The sequence below is a fragment of the Ctenocephalides felis genome, unplaced genomic scaffold (genome assembly GCF_003426905.1).
Source record: "Ctenocephalides felis isolate EL2017-DRISC unplaced genomic scaffold, ASM342690v1 CF-g0.4_SCAFFOLD_00845, whole genome shotgun sequence".
In the NCBI taxonomy this organism is placed as follows: Eukaryota; Metazoa; Arthropoda; class Insecta; order Siphonaptera; family Pulicidae; genus Ctenocephalides; species Ctenocephalides felis.
Window position 1 is genome coordinate 26066991 of NW_020536999.1, and position 23633 is coordinate 26090623.

Genomic DNA, 23633 nt, shown 5'->3' on the forward strand with positions numbered 1-23633 from the left:
AGTTCATATCGAGTTCGAGAGCGAAACGTGTTAATAAACTGCATCTGTACAATAAGAAGCTTTGATACTTATAAATAATGAAGTTTTACTTTATTTTTATACTTTACGTAAATGCTGCACGCACCTCTCTCACATATTTGCATATAAATTTAACATTCAACACCATGTTCTAATAATTAATCGATAAATTCCTATAAATCAACCGACGTCTTCCAAAGGCTACAACGTATATAGGTTGAACATAGATTTATATCATTCATCCATCATTGACATTGAGATACCGAAAGTATAGAAGACGCATATGCTTCGTTTCAAATCACGTATTTGTTGCTTAAAATAATTACAAGAGACGTGGATGAGGATGTATTGCACTTCCTTATAGGGCTTGAAAGTATTAATGGTATCCTGCAATTCTTGGCTGATTTATTGGACATAAATTGCCTCAATTAGAACATTACATTCGATAAACTGTCTAGCGCCGCGCTGGATAGTTCGATAGATGTCTGTAGCGCTTTGAGCTTTGAAGATTGGTGTATATTAACATGTTATACAACATTATAAATTAATATTTTTACTCTTAACTTAATTCTTGAGTTTTTATATTAATATATAAGGTTTAACTCATACCTTATTTAAGCACGTAATTCCGATTAATTAGATTCCCTCACTCGGTCTATGTCGTAGCTCCTGTACTCAATCAAGTCTGAAATGTTGAAATATTTCCTATATTTTTCCCATATAGATTCTGCACTTCTGACGTGATATGCAAACGGATTGCACATCGCAATAAATGTAATGTAATGGAGTCATGAATGTCAAGCGAGCCTCTCATTACAAAACCAATAACTCGAAACATCAATCAATAGGAGCCACCAGCAAAAGAACAACATTTAGGTCGGACGAGAAAGGTCACTTATCGGCATTAAAATTCGATTTGTTATTGCTCCTATCAACGACTAACATTTTTTTGCTTCGAAAATACCGACGTGCGGTAATTGAAACAGAGGAGGAAAATTTATTCACACATATTTAATAGGATTAATTTTATTAGAAGCCTAACGTTCTAATGATTCGGAAAATAGTAAGGATGAACAAGAAGATAAATTCCGCATCCAGTAAAAATATTTCCATAATCACTATTTATTATTTTGCAATTTCTACTAAATGTGCATTGATAAAACTTGCCCCGTGTTTGGTGTTAGTTGTAATATCTACCGGAATAATAATTTATACTTTGTTTAGTTTTAAGATTGTACGAACTATACTTTCCATCCAATTATCAGCTTCAGGGCTTTTTTCATATTTCTTCATATTTTATTTTAACTAACCCCGCTATGATTTTTTGATGATAATTATGTATACAATTCAGCAATTACGTTAATTGCTACACACTATCGAAGATTGACATTGATTGAAATGGAATAAGATATATAAAATATGAAGTTAGTCAATAATAATAACCCAAACCAAAATTATATATTAGATCAATTTTATATTACCTGTTAAAACCGACGCATCTGCACAATTTTGTATACTGAATCGGAAAACGGGGCAATAGCTGTGACGACACTATGAGGGGCGGTTTAAATGCCTAATCAAGACGTATTTTAATATCAATTAAAATCCTATTAAAACGCGCTGTTACAACTTACCCATGTAACCATAAGCTCCTAGCCGCCGAAGAATCGTCGTTTTGGCTAAGAAAATGAAACATCAAGTTTTAGCTGACTGTTTTCATTTATAGCAGATCCTAAAAATTGAAAATTAATGTACTTACACCTTTCAACCAATTATTCATTATTTGTGTACATTTTATATAGTACAGCCATTGTATATTCAAAACAACTATTGTATTGTTTTGTATCATAAATTGTTAAGAAGTAAGGGAATATTTAATTATCCAAGCGTGACGAGTCCCAAATAATACATTCAGCTAATGAATAAAACAAAAGTAGCTATATCATTTATCAAAAATGTGTTTTTTGATTATCATTCCTAGGTGCGCCCCCTTCAGAGGCTCTTACAATGTCCGCTTATAAAATGCCGAAGATAATAACAGCGGCCGCGCGTTCGAATAAACCGCCTATGTTATGTTCAGAGAAAATTGCAAAAGACAAGCAACTGGCAGATCATGAATGAAGAATTCCATCGAATCTAAAATATTAATCACATTTATTGGTAGTTTGAAGTTCGAGCTTATATAATGATAATAAATTTTATTTGCACGTTTACTATTTACTCTGCAGTTAGAAAGCTTGGATAATGAATATGATGCTTATGTTTATAGGCGTGCATTTTTAAATAGGATTTATGCGACATCGGGATAATATAATAAAATAATATGTTGTGCTATTGTAATGATATCCACTACTTATGTGCTAATTTATAACTACTCTCAATTTTTTGTATTATGCATGTTATGAGTTTTAGTGCAAAAATTACATTATCATTTTAAAATTTTGTATTAAATTTTACATTTAATTATATACTTATTTGCATAAACAATTCAAATTAATAACTTTCCGAAGGAGAAGTATATCGGCGATATATAAATCATGATCTTATAGAATTTACTAAAATATACCGGCTTACGACAATAAGTAGTAATTCTAAATATTCAAGTTTGAGAAAATGAGTAGCTTTTTGAGGTTTGTTAAAATTAAAATTAGACGATTTACTTGGTATAACAATAAAGTACTTGATCTTAATAAACATTCTAAATCATTAAAGTCCTACGAAAACTGGTTCAATTATAAAAAATATTGACTTGTGAAAATTTGCTTCTTGAAAATACTCCGAGTTAACGTGCTCGTTCGTTTTCAATTATGTGTAATAAATCTCTTCGGAATACTTCTAATCACTCATAAACTAATTTATTTTTCATTGATTAAGTCGATTATTTACACATATTGCGAAGTTCATGTAACTTGCCTCAAGGCAAATTTTCAAAATTCGCGGTACATTTTTGATCGAAGCGCCGCTACATGGCAGTAAATAGCAATCTTTCGAAACATTCGCCATTTTTTAAAATAAAAGTAACAGTTCTAGTGTCGTTTGTGAATTTGCTGAAAGTGAAGAGTTATTTTCAGAAATTAGTGATTGTGCATAAGAATAATAAACTGTAGTGATAATATTTAAATGGACACCAAAATGGTCGATAAATTATTAAGCATGTAGAAAGTTCGGGAATTCGCTGATAAAGTGTAAGTTTGTTTTCATTCATACACTTGTAGGTTTTTACAAATGACAACAGTATCATTATAACAGTAGTAAATTTTATTACATCATTAAAATTTACTTGAAAAATAATATGCATGTGAAAATGTTGTTAGGAATTGCGCAAGTTTATGTATTAATGAATATATTATATGGGTGTCAATTACGAGTGTTTATCATTTTTTTTCTTAAGGTTTGCGGATGCTTTTTTCTAATTTCATTCATTCATTATTTCCATTGTCATTCCTAATTGTTGACACGACTTTTTGCACGGATTATTAAATTTAAAACAGTCTGATCCATTCATAGTTCGCGAAGCGTGAAAATAAAAATCTTTCGCTTCTATGGTGTTCATAAAATAAATTTTTCATTCGTGTGAGTCAGGTCTGGGAATGATTTTTCGGTGGGGACGTTTCACATTTCATTAAAATTTATTATGCATCCTCATCACATTCATCGCGTCCCGTATGAATAAATAAATATATAGGTATCCTGTGCACAAAGATGCAATATAAAATATAATAAAATGAAAAAGATATAGTAAATGAAAAAAAAATCGAAATGAAAAGAACCGGACTCCACTGGTTTACTTAAGAACTATTCGTGGGTATATATGTATCGCGTGTTACATCTAGAAATTACGCGAAGGGTTTAAAATATGACTCGGGATTTTATCTCGAAATTTTGGATACCTGGACTAGAGGCTAGTAACACAGAATCATAGAATGTTTTGATTCGGGGAATGAATTGAATATTTTGTTATTGTGTCTGAAGACTGAGGATGGCTGAAAATTTATTGCACGCAAATCATTTTGTAAAAATTATACATACAATGAAAATAATAGGACCAACAATATAAGGCTCGTTAAAAGAATAATAAACAACTTATAAAAACGATAAAAATTGTAAAAAAAATAGTCAGCAATTATCTACTAAATGTAGTTTGGTATTATTCCCAATTTAACTCTAAGCAATTATATTGTTGAAACCAAACCAATTATATAACAACAAATAACACATATCAAACAAACAACTATCTGACTATGTTCAATAAAACCCCCAGCTAGTTCAACATTGTAGAAATATGTTTTTTTGCTGTTTTCCCCCATATGTGGGATAAAATGGGACGGCCAGGGGGCAAACAGATCCAATGTCTTACTTTTAATTTTCAAGATAAATTAATAACTACATTATTCAACCAATGCAAAATATAAATTTCATGGCTACATTTTTTATAGGGGTAATACTGTATAGAACTTTAGTCTGGTATTTTATTAGAAATAATCATCAGAATAGTTGCAATAACTAAATATTGCTTTTTTAAACTTAATTATTTGCTATTTTCATATTGTTTACACCTTTACCAGTGTGAAGGTTTACTAGGTGCTTTTTACCTCACTCACATGTAAAGCACTCACATGTAAACTTTTATAGAGGTTAGGGGGCATTTATTATTCACGTGATCGATTTTTTAAGGATTTTTGGACCCTCCTCCGCCTTGGTGATACGTGTATATATCCAAAACTACCCTCCCACCAAACATCACGTGTATTTTTGTTGAGAAAAAACTGTAAAATTTTTGATTTTTTTTTAAATGTTTGGATTTTTATAAAAAAATTCATGTGAAAAATGAATACACGTGGTATATTAATATACCCCTCATCCCCCACGTGATCTTGTGATATTTTCAAACACTTGTCATTTAGGCTGTTTATCTCCTGAAATCGTCGTTGCCTGATTTAAGACGTTGGCTGGTTAGTTTTTTTTAGTTTTTATAAGATTTTTATTACATTTAATATGAAAAAAATATATACAATCTATAAATTTACAACATGAACATCTATCTTCATTTGAAGATAACAAAACAATTATTTAAATTATAATAATTTACTTAATTATTACTTTAATCTAAATAATATTTATCATGTGGCAAAAATATCACAAAAACCACAAACAATATATTTAAGGACAATACAGCACTAACAAAAACATAAATGTGGCGGAAAACATTTGATAAATTAAAACTGAAATATTATTTGAACTAAAGATCTTTTAAAAACTAGGTAGCACATAGTTAGAATACCGAACATATCTTTTGTCACAGAACCGATCACATTAATTGTTGTGTTATTATTAACTAAACTTCTTGAAAAAAATAATTTTGAGATTTTATTTATTAATTCCATAATTTCCGGAACTTGTATTGCCTTATGTAGTATTTTGTTTGATATAGTGTAGATTTACTGGATTTCTTGATCTTCCAAAAACTATTCTTAAGGGTTTATTTTGAATTTTTTGTAATTTATTTATATTATTCTTGCTTGTCATGCACCAAATTGGTGAAGCATATATCATAGTTGGTCTTATTAAAGATAGATATAAACGTTGGTCGGTAATACATCTACCTATCGTTGTTAAAAAAATTCTAACTTAACTTCTTTCTGTGATATCGATGTTGGACCTTTTTACTCGAGGGCTTATAAGTCCCACTCAAGCCTGTATCATCCAGTTCTCAAATACGCATCTTAATTCAAGCTAACATATATGTAAACAAAGCTTGTATGATTAAAAATATGGAATAAGTATATATAATTTATTATATTTTACACTGATTTTTTCCTTTGAAAACCCTGATATCTGCTCAATATTGAATTGGAGTCTCTGTCCGTCCGCCGCCCGTGAATGTAACATATGAAGTAACGTACCGCCCGTACTGCTCGTCCGTGTCCATATTCATCTCTTGTTGGTATGTCATTTGACAAATCGTCAACTTCGACTCTTATTATTGTGTTCCTTTCGTTATTGTCATTAAGGAATCTCAAAAATTTACACGGCCGATATCGCATTTATAATGGATTTAACGGTTCGCAATAAAAAATAACGTAAAGCGGGCGACTTTTTATAAATGATTCTTAGATGCTACTAGTATGAAATTAATATAATTTATAAATCAAAGTAAGACCTGGACTAAAGTGTAATAATAATTTTATATTATTTACATTGACTTGTACGAATTTAAATTCCAAATATGTGCTGACTATTAATGCTTCAGTATAAAATAAAAAACAGTATATTCTAAACTTAATAAAGCAAAGATTGAGATAAACCTAGAATGATATATCGTCCGGCAATGATTAGAATCTATACATCTCGACACTAAATAATTTGTGAAGACAGGTAACTCGCACCGAGCGGCTACTGTCAATTGACGCACCGGATTCTCGATCCTAGGTCTCAGACTCAGACACGTCTTCTAAGAACCTACACAGAATCTTCCACAATCTCGATTCCGGTTATAATACACACACGTAAATGAACTGGCATAAATCGTAAATGTAATGAATTTTAAACCAGTCCCCGAGGTACATAAATTCGTGTAACAACCACCCACAAATGTAAAATTATAATAACATATGTGTACAGTGCAAATGAGTTAATGAATAGTTTTAACTGTTTATGCCATTAAAGGCATAACCGAAAACCGAGCAAATAACGTACTTACGGAAGTGAGGATATTATTAAGGATACAAGAGCCAATGATCTGTATGCACTTACAAGGTTTTAGAAACTTTGGAAAAAAGATACAAATAATTTGAAACAGTACAAATAATTGGAACAATTAGATTCATCATTTGTGGCGGGTATAGCTCTGTCAGCAACATGCTCGCCTCACACTCCAGCGATCCTCGGATCGTATCATAGCAAAATTTGAATTGTTAAGTTTGAATTGCATTGCATCCAATTGGATATAATTATAATTGAATAAAAAATTATAGCTTATATTATTCAAAATATTTGCTAAAAAAACTTTTTTGTTTCAAAAGTAGCTTTTCTCTTCTTCTTTTCTTCGAAAGCTCTGTCATCCCAAATCGTCCACAATGAATGACAATATGGAATTATATTAATGATGAGTTGCGCGTTCGTTGTATCATTTTAAGATCTGTTTTTATCGCCAGTTCTCCGAGGATCAAATGAAATATAATAATTTTCGGTTAGTTTTTGGACCCACTGCTTCTGATTTTTTTTATTTTTTGGCAGTCGTTTTATGTTGTTTTCGCCACAACGGATGCACTATACATTGTACGTAATTGATAAAATGAGCATTCCTCGGGAATACCAAAAGCAACAATGAAGGCGAAAAGACGGATGCAGTTGAAGAAATTTATAGCTGGAGGTTTTTCATAATATTAATATTAAATAAAATAAAATATTTTAACTATCACATTAAGTTTACTACTACTATTCTAATATTAACAAAAATTTATATTTATTTTATTTCATAAAAACAATGTTCAAGTATTACGTACACCACGGGGAGTGATGTGGCAACCTGAGCTGATCATGAGTTTGTGATTGGCTTTAAACAAACTAATATATTTATAGTAATATTATTCTATTACTAATATACAAATATAAATGTCGTGGCATTTTCGAACATTAAGTAGATAATAGATTTTCTTACAGTTTTATACTTTTCTACAGAATTTAATTTTGATAAATAGTTTTCCAACACGTACATTATAGTTTTTAAATACAGGCTGAGTAATACGTATATTTCTCTTTTAAAATTATTAGTATAATATCAATAATTTTTTTATTGACATATATATCATAAACTATCCACAAACTTTGGTCGCTAGTTTACTAGAGCTAAATGCCCTCGTAGTAAGCTAAGTGCTTATGCCAAAACGAGTTGTCTTTTGAAAAAAGACATTCATAGAACTACTAGAATTCATATCATATAGATTAGAGTAAAATTTATCCAATTTCTTTAGAATGATTTAGTTGTCCACCGCTGATCGATGATACGCAGCCCGCAATTACTTTTTGTTCCGCAACTTTATCGCCGAAATCGCGACGGTCGGCGGCACGGTAGGATGATTCAATTATATTTATATTTTGCCATCGACTGATTCTCGAACATGATTATACGTTTGAACTAATTATAAAAATGACTGTATATCCTTTCGGATCCCTCTGGTCTTGACCTTGCGCCGTATGGTTCCCCAAGAGACGACTTTGTGAGCCATGTCCACGTTTTATAAAAATATTTTTAAATTAAATTGGCTTGAAGGAAAATCGGACTTTGTTCAGAGATTTATAATTAATTTAATTTGATGTACGGTTATTTGGAATTGTGCAATGCGTTACTTAGAGGAATCCGTCAGTGTTCGTTATCGTTATCACGATATGAAATTCGGATTATTTTAATTACTGCCAATCACACACAGAAAATAAATATGAAGATATATAGTTGCACCTTATTATATAATTTACTTTTGCTTTATTACTTGTAATTAATATATGTATATATTACCTAAATAAAAATGTTAAACATCATATATTACATTTGATTTATATTTCCATTCATTTTATTTTCATTCACATTCAAAAAACAATTTTTCCAGCGTGTGCGTCATTTGCATTTAATATTTTGACATGCAAATAAACCCATTGGTATATTATTCTTTTTTCTCGAAATAATTTCACGTTGCAGATGTATTGTCTGACGATAAACAAAAGTATATGTTTATATATCTTCATAAATGAACATAATTCTTATAGGCCATGACAATGGACAACACAACGGGCGCCCACGTTTTAGTCATACCCACGCTCCTTCGAGTTTATTTCGAATTTCGATATCAACCCGCTATTTAACAGACCCAAAAGGAGAAGAGTTTTGTTTATTTTTTGTTCATACAATGCTTGAACTTGAAAAGCAAGACTGCAATTGCGAAAAGTGTCATATAAATTGTAATTATGTCGTGGCTTGTTAATAATTTGCACTAAGCTGATTTTGTGCAGGATTTATGAAGTACGAAGTAGATGATAAATGAACTGGCATAGTTGTTGCTATGATATTCTTCGAGTTAGCCTGGCTGGTTACTCTCATTTTATGTAGTTATCTATTTATTCATTTAATTAACGATTATGGTATAATTTATCATATAGAAAGTTGATAAATAATTTAAAAAAAAACATTATGAATTTGTCATCATCGCTGACATGTCGTAAATATAGTTGTGAATTAGAGCATTTTAAACAAGGTTATACACTTTATAAGAACTATTTGAAACATTTCAATATCCGTGATAATTTATTATATTAAATTCAGGCTAAATGTATTATAGGTGCAATATATTGCAGAAAATTAATCATTTCACTCCAACAACTTTTCTCAGAAAATTGATCTGTAAATTAACAAACGCTTGAGATAAATTTGTAAGCAGAAGCAGACTTGATTTGATGGAACTAGGTATGACTTCGGATTTTTATGATTAGTACTGTTTGAAAAAATTGCTATAAAAAGTGATATTGGTATTGAAGATTGTTTGCATCTATTTCTCGTTTTTTGTCCTGTTTGGTAAGAAGTATGATATGAAAGCCTGGCACGTTGTCACATATCAGTTATTCCATTTCTCATCCAGGTCACCCCGCACTTAGGAGGTGTTTCTTGTGTCGCGAACAATGAATGCTTTTCTCTGCGGTGGGTCGTCCACGGTTCGAATTTACTAGGTTATTCACGATCTCTATTATTACTGTTATTACTATTATTAATAATATTATAAATGTATATATTTCAACTGTGAATCAGAATTTTCTCCGTTCCGCTTCGGCGTTGCTTTGCACAATAGCGATTGCAAGAAGAGACGAAAAGACTTTTGTATGCATAATGCTCTGTGTGTGTTTGAATAATTTATTAATTTTGCACGAGCCACGTACTAGAAACGCTATTGTTTGTTTAAAAGATGGATGTGTAATAATAATCGTGTACTTGATATAAGTACATCAATAGGTTTATAAATTATACTCAGGCGTGGTGCGGGAGAAGTGTTTGAATTATAGCGGTTTGGATATTATTAATTAAATGAGGTGAATAATCAACTTGGCATCGATTATTATGTAAAAATTTACAATGAAGTATTCTAATTTTAATCATTTTAATAAAATTGTCCAATGTAGTATAACTCGTTAAAGTTGTATATTATTTTTCTTGAATTTGTTCGGACGTATTTAGTTTTATTACAATAAATACAGCAATCTTCATACAGAGATCATTCCCCGGATAATCACGAGGTGGGGGTAGCACAAATTTGGGCCGAGCTTTTTCACTCCTAAAACAAAAGTCCGTGTGATAAGGGATCGTTCAAGTATTACGTAAGCAGATTTGTTACAATTATTTACCCCCCCCCATCCCCCTTATCTGCAAAAGTAAGCAAAGCTCTTATTCCCTACCCCCTTGCTTACGTAAACATTTTGCAATTAATGTAAAAAAATAAAAATACTATTTATGACGCAATCATCATCCAGACTCTCCTGCCCCCCATGTCAACCCAAAATAAGCAAATCAACAACTCCCCCGCCCCCCTATAGTGCTTACGTAATACTAGAACGGCCCCTAACATGAATGAGCAAGTATCACTTATAATTAGTTACACATAATCTATTGTAACAAGAACTTTAACAAAATTTATGAGTTATACAAAAGTATTTAGTAATATTGTCCACAGTTAACCTATCCTAACCTAAACCTGAGTCATAACAAGGACCTATATCGAGTTCAATTACGGATATTTCTTGGTTGAGTTACATTTATAATATATAAATATACGTTATCGTATGTATATTTTTATATAATTTTAATTTTCGATACGAGAAAGCGCAAAGGCGATATCTTAGGTGAATCATTGTCCTTCTTGTATTGAATTCATGAAATCTCATTTGGCGTTCGTATCGCGGGGGGTCACCAATTACAGCGCGAAATTTATGGCTCACTTCTGTTCTATTATCCGCCGAGTACGAATAGGTTGATACGTATGAAAAATAATAATAAACAAAAGCTCGAACAGTGGTGACGCATTGTCGATTCCTGACGAAGGAGACAAATTACGTATAAAATTGAATGGTCTCCGAACAGTCTGCGCTATTGTCAGCGTTATTATTCGGTGAGCTTTGCGAATCGTTCGAGGGAGAGTTGGCATAATGAAGAGAACGCGAGCCGTTTTGCGCCGCGAACAATGCGAGCCTTGACGAATGCGCCATCCGAGGTACATCCGCACCGACCGCACAATCGTAAAACACGCCACTGAGCCCAGTACCAGCGGCACGACGGCTCGCACGTGCGGTTCGGTATGAGAGAACGCCAATAAGGCATTCGTTATTGTATTTTTGTAGTAATTGGCACCACTAAATTGTTAAAAAATTATTTTAAAACTAGCAGTAAGTGGAATTCTGTCTTAAGGCAATTAAGGCATCGTGCCTTAAGGCAAATTGCTGGAACTTCCCGTACCAAAAATTATTATTTTTTTAAAAACAATTAACATTTTTGAAAAAATTTTACTTAGAAAAAATTACATTTTTGAGAAACTATAAATTTGACAAAAAATTACTTTTAAAAAAAAAAATTTTTTTTTGAAAACAAAATTTTTTTGAAAAGAAAAATGTTTTCTTCATTTTGACATATTTTGGAAATTCTGAACTTTCAAAGCAATTGTAGTGCTTGAACAGCATAGAGACGAAATGTCAAAGCGCGCAAGTGCCGCGCCGCCGTCTAACAAATAAGCATTGGTACGGAACCCATAGGAATGCAAACAAAATTTATACTTATTGTTAAAATCTCTATAAAATATCTGATAATTTGATGTGCATATGTCAAATGATCATTTTTGACCGCCAAATGGCTTTTTTTTACTTTTTTTATTAGATCTCCGAAAGCGCTAGACCTGCCTTCATGAAAATTTGATCAGTTCTTCATCTTGTTAATACAAGTAAAATGTTTTCTAAATTATTAAAATCGGACGCTCCATTCTCTTAAAAACTGAGTTACCGTTTCTGGCACTTTTTGTCCCGTATCTTCAAAACGGCTAGACTTGCCTTTGCCAAAAACTAATCAGGACGTCTCCTTATCAATACGAATCGAATGATTTTTGAATTATTCGAATCGGTTGATCGGTGTTCCCGAAATCGTCGACGAAAATTTGTATCCGAACACACACACATACACGCACACACACACACATACATCAATTTTTTCTAAGGTATGCCAAAATGTTCAGAAGGTTTTGAAACATATATAAAGATATATAAAAATTTTCATTTACGATGTTTGTGCGATTACTATAACGTGCCCTACGGGCTGTTAAAAAATCGTTCTATTTGTCGATTATGCTCATTTTTGAAAATGATTTACGTTGTCGTTTTATTTATATAATACACTAGGTTGGATAAATGCGGCTTTCACTCTTAAATGGTTTCAATTGAATTTTTACAAAATACCTTTTTGTAAAACAGCATTGACAAAATTGGCTTGACAACTTTCGTTCTGGTGATTTTTCACATAAAAGTGAAAAACGATCTGGTCGTTGAAGTAAATTACGAGGGAATTGCCAACTTTGAATTTTTTTGTTGCAACCGAATGATAAAATCTAATGTCTACATTGAACAATTAACGAAATTAAATATTGCAGTTAAAGAAAAGCGTCCAAAAATTGGCAAATCAAAACTGTGATTGACTCCATTAACGACTTCATAATCAGATATCATTACCCTCTTGCCAAAAATTATTGGAGCTTGGTTGGGAAGTTTTAGCACACCCACTATATAGTCCTGATCTTGCGCCTTCGGACTACTTTATGCTTTGACCTTTATAAAAATCATTGAATGGTGAAAATTTTAATATTATGATGGTGTCAAATTGTACCTAATTCAGTTTTTGACTAATAAAAACCAAAAGTTTGATGGAAGTGGCACAATGATGCTGCATGAAATTTACAAAATGGACAATGCATTTCAGTATAACTTTATTTAGTGATTAGTTATTTATTGGACATATGTACATCAAGTTACCAGATCTTTTAAAGAGAGTAATTTTTTTTGGTTCCGTATCAAGATTCTTAATTACGGTACGGGAAGTTCCAGCAATTTGCCTTGAGGCACGATGCCATGCACCCCACTAGTTTTGTGTAATATTTATATCTGGTAACTCAAACCGCACTGATTTATATAAATCGTAAACTAGTATAATCAGCATGTCTACTCAATGAATTGGATATAAAATATTTTATGTGTTCTTACTTAATCTTTTTTATGATAACATTACATCAAAAAGTATGCGATGTTATAAAATGTAATGTAGTAGCCAGTAGAAACTGCAGTTCTTACGTAAATTGCCAATATTAATATGCACTTTGCTACAATAACTGATTTTATGACCGCTTAATAATCGTATATAAATCTTGTTGAGATATCCTTGCACATTTATCCTTTGACTTTTATGCAGAGTTACTAAGTTTTATTATTAATAAAATTGCGATTGTCAACCGTCGGATAATTTTTAAAAATACGGTTATGTGTAATAAAATTAATTAAAATTTCTATTGCATTATGAGGACTGTATCTCTATTGAATTATCGATCTTTGTAGTAATATGAAAATATTCTTTATGATAATGTATAATAATTTAACCAAGATAGATATCTGCGGTGAGGGGGTTGATATAAATTTAGTATGTTTAGCAGGGTTGAAATTTTTAGTTTGGTATTATTTTCTATTTAAATTTAAAGTCAATATACTATCACTTTCAAGTTCCGCACATAGATAAAATAATATTGAAAAAAAATTCTTATTCGAAATTTAATTCAAAAAATTAAGTGTAAAGGTGTTCTACTGCTGATTATAGTCGTGAAAAAAATGAATTTTTATATCACATGGGAAACGTGATTTGCAGTTTATATTACATTAATTTACGCACTTGTATATTTAAAACATTGTTGACTTTAACGATTTATATAAAGATACACTGAATTAATAGACTACTTCTGTTAATTGCACGGCCGGTCGATTGCTCAAAGAACTGGTATATATAAATACTAATAATATATATATATATATATATATATATATATATATATTATCTCTATTATGTGCTCTTTCTTTTGAAGCCGATTCAGTACTATTGATATAAAAAATTACCACACTATATAAATGATTTTCATTATGAGATTTGTTTGTCGCGTTAATAATCCAATTTTTTCTTCGAATCGAAGTTATTTGAGTGCTAAATTTAGCACTGTCCTTCATCTCTAAAATTACCTCTTTTTCATGAATTACGGAATTGTCAGTGGTATTCCATTAATTTTCCATGAATCTGAGTTATTTGTGCGTAGAATTGAACACTGCTGGATGCAAAAGATATTTGTCATTTAACTATGACATATTTACAAAATCTCTGCGTGCTATAACTTACAATCAGCTCTACATGTTTCTATATACACATCAATTATTTCTACAAAGTATACAAGCATTAGGAATGCGTTCGAGCGCTATCAGAGGAAAAAATATGATCACTAATGCGTTATCTATAGAAATTTATATTTATATTTAATGAGGATGCGATTCCAGTTTATGTAATACACTTTATTTGATAATCGATGGATAGTTTATTAAGGCATTGAAGAAATGAGAGCGTTTTTGTGCTATCCCTAATAGGATAATAGATTTCAGCGTTGCTACTTGGCAATGGGATGAATAAAACGCTTTATAATGTCGTATATAGAGAAATAACACTTCTAAGTAACAGATAGAGTTTTGATCTTAAATTCTACTAAATATGCAGCAGTATTAGTTATTATCAGCATCTCAATGTACATTTTTACATTTAAAGAAAATCCGCATGCACTTCCTATATCTACTATTAAATTTCCAGCTTCATGTGAAGAGTTTTTATTCATGTTTGCGTAACAAATGACCATGAATAAAACTTACATTAATTAAACTGTTTATGAGGTTCTTTTAATGTAGTACGAATAAGACGGGGTATACATATACGGGACATGTAAACATGAAAGAAAATTTGATTTATGATCGAATAAGCTACAAATATATTACTCTATTGATTTATATGTCTTTTAGAAGTTTAATTACATTTGTAGCAGAGTTTGGTTTGATGATAATGATAATAGTAATGAGGGCAATGACCGAAAACACATTCGGGATTAAGAAGGGAAAATTCACATTGAAAATTATATATATATATATATATATATATATATATATATGTATATATATATATATATATATCATGTTGTACACCATTGCATGTCTCTATGTAAGTGATAGTTTAACTGTATTATTTTAACTATTATGCATATTTTAATCCAATATGCTTTTCTTTCAAGTTTCAAATAGTACCTATTCACATTCAATACTTTCCCAAATGCCATACATATAATAGTGAACGTATCTTCAAAATCGTCTCAAATTATCATAAGACAAAGTTTACAAGCATTGTAAATTTAATACGACAATGGCATGTAACAAATGGCCTGTTCGAAGATGCGGTCATTTGAGTTTGACAGGGCGATTTTTTTTATTATTTTTATTTTTTTATTTTTGACAATAATCGGATTTGTACGGGTGAGAGAAACCCGTTTGACTAAGCTCCATATTTACACAGATGTGATTTGGAAAAATTCGCAAAAGTAACATGTGTTAGGTTTGGATCGTGAATATTAATTTTGAAATTAATTGGTATTAAAACAAGTTCAAGAAATTAATTGCATATTGTTGCAAAATCCAAGCCTAACAAATGTTTCTTTCCCATTTTGATGATTCGAATACTAACTCTTGTGCAGGTACTTACCACCTCTTGTAAACTTGTTTGAAAAAACTTGATTATTTTGCTCTTTACTCATATAATTGTTACAGACATTTTTTACTTCTTTTCGCAAGTGGTTTTGGAACAAATATCTAGTTATTTGTATTAAAATGGATCAATCAACTCAAAAAATCAATTTTACATTTATTTGTATTATCGGTTCTATGGTTCAAATTTAGGTAATTTGATCATTAATCTAAATATCTAAAATCGTGCTCCTTCTTGTAATGAATTGTAAAATATTTTGTGAAATCATATTTTCACTTAATAGGTTTTATCATCGACGCAAGGAAGCTTAATTCGTTGAAACAATAGAATTTGGTAGGTTTTATACAATATAATTTTTATCCACGTGAGGCGTTTTTCGCCCAAAACCCCCGATTTGTTCGCACCTGTTCCAAAATAAATTCGAAATGATGATTAAAAAGAATAACACATCTTTGCAATAATTTAAAAATAATAAAAAAGGAATCCCATTACTAACGAGTACATATCGTTGTGTCATTTGCGTTATTAAAATCCAATAAACAACGTCCCGATTGCGGCTACCAGGGTATTTGTGAGCGTAGCTCGCTGCGGGGGCTCCGGAGCCCGAGAGCTCGACGAGTTACAGGCTTGAGAGATAAGAGGCCAACGGCGGAAACTTTCGACGAGAAATTCAGAGTTCAATTGTCACTTGGTAAAAATTACTAGAAGATTAGTTGAATCGATGCATAAGGTTCTCATAGATTACGCACTTATTTGAGTACAAAAATCTCCACATAGCAATATGTTAGTTATTTCGTAGACCGACACGTAGGCTGCTGCGAAGAGCTGCAGGCGCGATTTAAGGAGGTATTCTACTGTAGAATTTTGAGAAAATCGTAAATTTTTTTTCATATTTTCAAAGTTTAGTTATTCAAAAATATATCATTAAAAGGATTTTTCAATATTACTATTATTTCCTGAGTTATAGCCGTTTTAGTGACGTGGCCTCGGTTCGGGTCCGACCGGTCTCAAAACTTTGAACGCGTTTTTCTCGGAACTACTTTTTTCGAGCTGGCGGTAAGGATATTTTGAGTTCTAATGAACCGATTTTCTTCAAATTTGGAGAGGATCTTCTATATACATCGCTTTATCGCGCGGACCTTGCCCAAAAGTAAAACTTTTCATTTAACATTTTTAAAAAATTCGGAATTGTTAAAAAAACATGAATAAAAATAACTTTTTTCAAACTGCCATCATTCAAACAAATTTTTTTTTAACTTATCCAAGAGTCAATAATTAAGAATCCATCTATTTTTTATGTTTCGGATCACCAGGAGGGTTGGAATCATGCACGCCAGGACACCCTCTTTTTTTTGAGCGCCCACTTTGACTGCTTATAACTTTGTGTATTTTATTTTTTTTTTATATTTTTTTTATGTAATAATAAAATATCAATAAACAAATGATAAAAAAATCGATAATAAAAATATTATTTGTTTCCTTTATACAGCGCTTCAAAAACCGGGCGAAATTCATGCCTCTACAGTAGAATACCCCCTTAACTGTATTGCCTGTATTACCATAATTCTACATTATTTAATATTAATTACTTGTGGTGCATGGGTTCTTACCATAATTTTAAATTTTGAAATGCTTTAAAGTTGGTTGAAAATTTTGCTAAAGTTTGATTTTGTAATAATCTTGAAATTTTCATAAATGTTATTTAAAATCACAAGATAGCACAAATTTTGAGACAATATGCAATTACGATGTCGTTATACATTCTCATTGCTAAATATTCATTTGCTTTTGAATGGCTCTGTGATCAATACTATTTAAACAAATAGCATATTTTCAAAAACGGATTTTGCGACTTTGATGAGACTTGACGCACATTGTAACTATAGTTCACCAAAATTGTGAAAAAAATTTGGTGATGTTACTTTTTTCCGCGGATTTTGCGAATTTGATAAAAAAAAGCTATTCTATTCAGTGCAATATATGCGAGTACCAACAAAATTAATATAATTAAACAACACATTTCAACAGCAACATTACCAATTAACTTATTTCTCTTAACAATATATTGCAAGTACGTGTCTTGACGTGAATTTGTTTCTTGGTTGAAAAAGCTTCATTGTTATGTCTAGATATCATAAACCGCACTATGTTTGCATGAGGATTGTTTTGTTTAATTAATAAAAATCCACTTACAAATATACATGCAAATGTTGTAGTATGTATTGTAAACACAATAAGTTTATAAAGTTTTGCTCCTATGGTTAAAGAAAAATACAGGCGATGTTATTCTAATAGTATTTAGCGTGTCGAACTAACAAACCGCGAAGTTTTTTGTTGCTCGATATTAAATCGATTGATTTCAGATCGTTCATGTGTGTGGTCTGGTTTACTTATATCTTATGGACTACTTTTGTAAATCGAATTTTATTGATATTAAAATCATTTTTAAATTGAACATGGCAGCAATAAAGTTTTATTGTTATTTAAACGGTTTGCAAATATTAAAGTTTTCATAATTTATTTAATTAATTCTATGTATAAAACATTGTCATATACAAATATTATTATTCTCATCATTATATAATACTTTTGCAGATAATATTTTATTCACTTAAATTATTTTTAAATATTCTTATTACAACTTGTTATTTTTTTTTATTTTTTCGGTCTGTTTTGGGCCATTGTAAGCAGGTAAATTTTTACATTATGAGTATGGTTTTCTCTCTATTAACATTCACTATGGATATCATATTCCTCATAAATTTTCTTCAACCTCAGAATCCGTAGTGCAACATGATTGAAGTTTTTCATTACGATTCCATTACATATTTGCTAGATGCTTTATTGTAAACTATTTCTAACGATATCAGCAAATGGACTTATTGATGCCAATCGCAGCTTTTTCAAACATTTTATGCATGAAGAGAAAAGCAGAAGGTATAAAAAGCACTAGAACTCGTTATATTATTATTTGTAGTGTATCCAAGCGGATATGGAATGAATCACATTGTGGAACAATCGAGTATTGAAACTAAACATTTTTTTTAATAAATATAGTTTTTCTTTTCATTTTTAAATAAGTATTTTTTGCGTGGATTTTTACTTGCTTAAGTTGAATTTATAGTAAATTTTGCGATTTTCTGATACTTTCTTCTCTTCTTTTAATTTTGAGTTACTTGATAATAGTATCTTGGAAGTTCTAGAAAATCTCAATTTTATTTTGAGTTAAAAAAATATTTTATCAATCAATTTCCTGCTCATATCATGTGTTTTAAAACTGTAAATCAATCTATATAGATTATTATAATTAGCAAACGTAGGGGTTCTTTTCATTTTATTTGCCGTAACCTTGTTCAATTAATTGCAAATTCTTGTTAAAAGTTTCTTATGAATATCTAAGATTCTTAACTCGCTGTGGCATGGAGGTGATTATTGCAAACTCGCAATTAAAATATCGATGTCGATGGAATAAGTTAGAACTGAGTAACAGTTAATTAGAGAAATTTCCTTGAGTTTCAGAAGTAATATGCTAATGTAAAGTTGTGAAAAAGTTTGTTCTGATTAATGATTGTTGTGGAAATAGAAAATTTGAATGACAACATTATATACGTATCTTTTATATGTTTGACTTTATTAACAGTTGTAGAATTTCTTTTAAAACGTGTTTCCTCGATCTGTATCAGCAAAGGATAACGGATCTTGATATTTATCCGTGTGTACTCAAAGCAAACAGAAGAAGCAAAAGAGGCTGTGAGAAATGATTCACAATCATTTTATATAATACATTTCTGCTTCTCGGTACAAGTTCTATGCATATAAGAGTATGTATATGTAGAACTTATGTAACTGTTGCATAAAACAGTAGTCCAACTAGTTACATCTATATCTTCACTTATTTAGGAAGAAGATTTCATCTGTGAGATATGGGAATCGGAGAGCTGAGATACGTCGTTTTAAATTTTGCGTCAGCTCGTTCCGAACAAGTTCTTTGGAATTTTCTTCTAGTTTTATTACAAAGTATATAGGTTTTATTATAGCATGCTCAGTTTTATGGTTTGCTACCGTTACGTTACAATTTTAATCTGTAAGTTTAAACAAGTTTGAATAAAAGATTGTTTTTAGAATGTGCAGAATCTGATATGCAATTCGTTTTGACGATTTGAAATGTTGTCTTATGCAAATACTAGCTTAATTTTTTTTTACAGAAAGTAGTATTCATGGAAATTAAGGTTTCGTTCATGAGTTAAGTCATAAAAATGTTACGACTTAATTATATATTATATTATTAATAATTAATAGTTTTTACACGAGTCATAAAAAACTCTTGTAGGTAGCAAAACATATATACCCAATACCAAACTCACTTCTTCTGAGTTGAGAAAAACAATGAAAAAATTTAGATTAGCATTAGAAATTTTTTCAATTTAATTCATTCTGCAATTCGTTAGGTAAAACTATATAATTATAATTTGATTATAATAGATACTCCAAGCGAAAAATCTAGTAGGAATATAATGTAAAACATAATCATAAAGAAAAATAATACAAAAATGAAATAAAAGAAAGATAATGTAAAAGTTACAAAATAAGATCAGTGGGTAATTTTGCTTCAGTCTGGTGGACTGGGCGTTCGAGTACACTTGGCTGGCTAAATCGTTCGGATGGACGTCGATTCTGCATTAGAAATGTGAAAGTAAATTTTATAGACATTTTCTAACCAAAAATTAATCAAATAGTTTCAAATATGGTAGACACACACCATGGCTGATGAACATAACCAAATTTCAATATTTCCATCAACTATATTTAATGTGACGACTACATTGCCATGTTGAGTCGGTGAATCGGTTGTGATTGTTTTTTTCGCAGTCGGGTAATCTGGGTTACAATTATACTTTCTTCTCACCTGTGTCTATTTCTCAATGAAGTTATTAATTTGTTTCGAATTCCTTACAATTGTAATGAAGATGAAGTCAGTTTAGCTGCATGTTCCTGGCTACTTAAGTATTTGTGTTTGTCCGTAACGTTAAATCGTTCGTGCTGGCGCCACAGGTAGTACGTGTAAGTCTAGTCATATTGATATATTTGCGAATGATTCAATTTCGCTCTATGCTCTTTAGGAAGCAGAAGCAAACCCACAGTGTTCTTGATTTATAGAGATATGCAGAAAATGCTACTAAATATTGAGGAGATCGGGATATAAAGGAGGGAAAAGATAGTTTTTGAACTTTTCAGAAAGGCCAATACGAAAATGTGTTGATTTTGTTTATCTATAGATAGTATTAAAATATCTATGTAAATTAAAGGAAAAAAATTTTGTAAAATATTTTTTTGGCATTAATGATTTAGGGAGAAGTCTCCTAGTGGCGGACACCTAAGGTTATTTATAAATAAATCAAAAAATATTTTACGAAATGTTTATTAAATTATGATTTATGTTAGATAACAAAGTTAGAAATCAAACTAAATTAACAAAACCGCATACTTTACTACAAAATAATTAATACTATCAATCAAACTTTGGTATCAAAAAATATGATTTTAAACAGTGGCACCTAGTACCGGACATTTCAAAAAAACCTGCATTGATCACATATGTAGCCAACTCCACACTCTGGAATGTCTGCACATTTGTGTTTGACAAATATTCTTAGATAAAGCAAAAAAAAATCACTATTTATCCACCCTTTTGGCTGGGCCAAACCGATGCTCTCAGCTGGAGAATTTATCATAAGATTTTCATTCTTTGACTAGGAAATACGAAAAATGGGGGTATGTAATGACCGTTAGCACTCATACAGAACAAAATTAAATAATTAAAATAAATTACGTCAACTCTCACAAGAAATATCAATATGTTCACTGTCCGGCGCAAAGGGACGACTTAGTGTCCGGTGCTGAGGGACAGGCATGTTCGTTCATTTGATGGTACTTACTGAAATTGTTTAAAATATCTAGTAATATTCTACCATTTTACGGATAACAATCAAGTACTACTTTTATCATTGAATGTCACTCAAATATAAATGCATAAATACACTAGAATTACTTCCATTGATATTTAGGAGACGCCGTGATTTTGCGCCGGCCTATAATTTTTGCGGCCTATAATTTTTGCATTTCTTTATATAATGTAATTTCTGTGTAATTTCTATAATGTGACCTAAAAGGTACGCGGGCTCATTGAGGGTTAACTTATGTGCGGTCCAACCAATAGTTTTTTAATTTATTGCCAAAACTTTATCAGATCAACAACAGATAAAAACATTCCATTTCGAGTCAATGACAGTCGAATGCAGCTAGTCTGGGACATAAACGCCTTAGGCGGACGCCACATCCAAAGATATTGCTCGTACATTGTTAATATAGGGTTTGTTTTACAACAAAACTTTTATGGCGTTTTTCGGTGTTGAAAAAAACTTTGTAATCCATTTTCGATTTCCGTTGCTTTATTGAGAAAGCAATAACGAATGTTTAATATATGTCCTTTTCCATTATATGTGGTTTCAGCTTTATTCCGTGGTTTTATTCTGGTCAAAGCAAATCTGTGTAGGCGACAGCCTTCCGAGATAATAATCGCGCATATCACACGACATCGACGTTTGGCGAACGTCCGTTCTCCTGTGTGTGTGATGTGGGAATCGTTATATTTATTTTTGTAGTCGTTTGTTTATGATTATTTTTATTGTTTGTATTATTTTATTTGAGTTTTCTTCCGTCGCCGTCGGTCGTTCGGTTCTGTTTTGGCACGTTCGCGCCGATCGACGACAAAATAAAATGCTAAACAATGCCGAGTTCTTGACAGGTACACGGTTCGTGGATTTGACGACGCGTTGAAAGACGCATCGGTGCGGGCTCTCACCGTTTCGCAGCCGAACATAAACATGAGAGGGAGGAGAAAATATTTCTGGCTTTGGGAAAACATTGGTTACAAAAATTATAATAAAATGGAAAAAATACAGTTACAAAGCTTTGTATCGATAGACCATTTCATATTATGTTTAAAGTGACGTCGAATCTAAAGTTGATAGTACTGTTAAGATTTCGCCTTAGCGAAGAAGGTATTTATAAGGAAACTATCAACTTTCGCAAAGATTTATTTCAGTAAAACAACAATTATATTTAATATTTGATTTTTGAGTTCAATTATATGCCATGAAGGTTAGGAAGAGAATGGCGACTTTCACATCATCCTAGAGGCCCCCATTCGAGCCGGAAATACTGCCCATAGAGCTTATGCATAGAGCGGAATCCAATCCTAAAGGGTTGTAGTTCAGGTATCCCATAAAGGGATGGTAGAGTCCATAGAGCATAGATAAAAGTGTAGAATATAAGGGTACTGGCACACAACAGTACTTATCTGCTAATCATTTCGCCATCATCTCCATTATCATAGAATCAAGAATTTCTAACAGTTGCGTTATTTACCTTTTCAACAGATTTTTCACACGTGCATTACAAAAGTTCATGATCTTCTCCAAACAAATTGTTTGTAGTACCTACTAACAATTTCTAGTATATAACTCAATATACATTGCAATCCCTGATAGTTAACTTTTCCTTACATAAATTATTAAAAGTAAAAACAAGCATGCTGTAAATATTTATATTATAAATAGTAATATGAATAATAATTATGCACGGTTATCGATCTCTTGCTTCGTTTTTATAATTGAAAATCAATAAATCATGACCTTTACATGTGATGGCATTTGAATATCCGCGCTTTCCATCATTATACCAGTGACCACTATTGCAATAAATTCATACA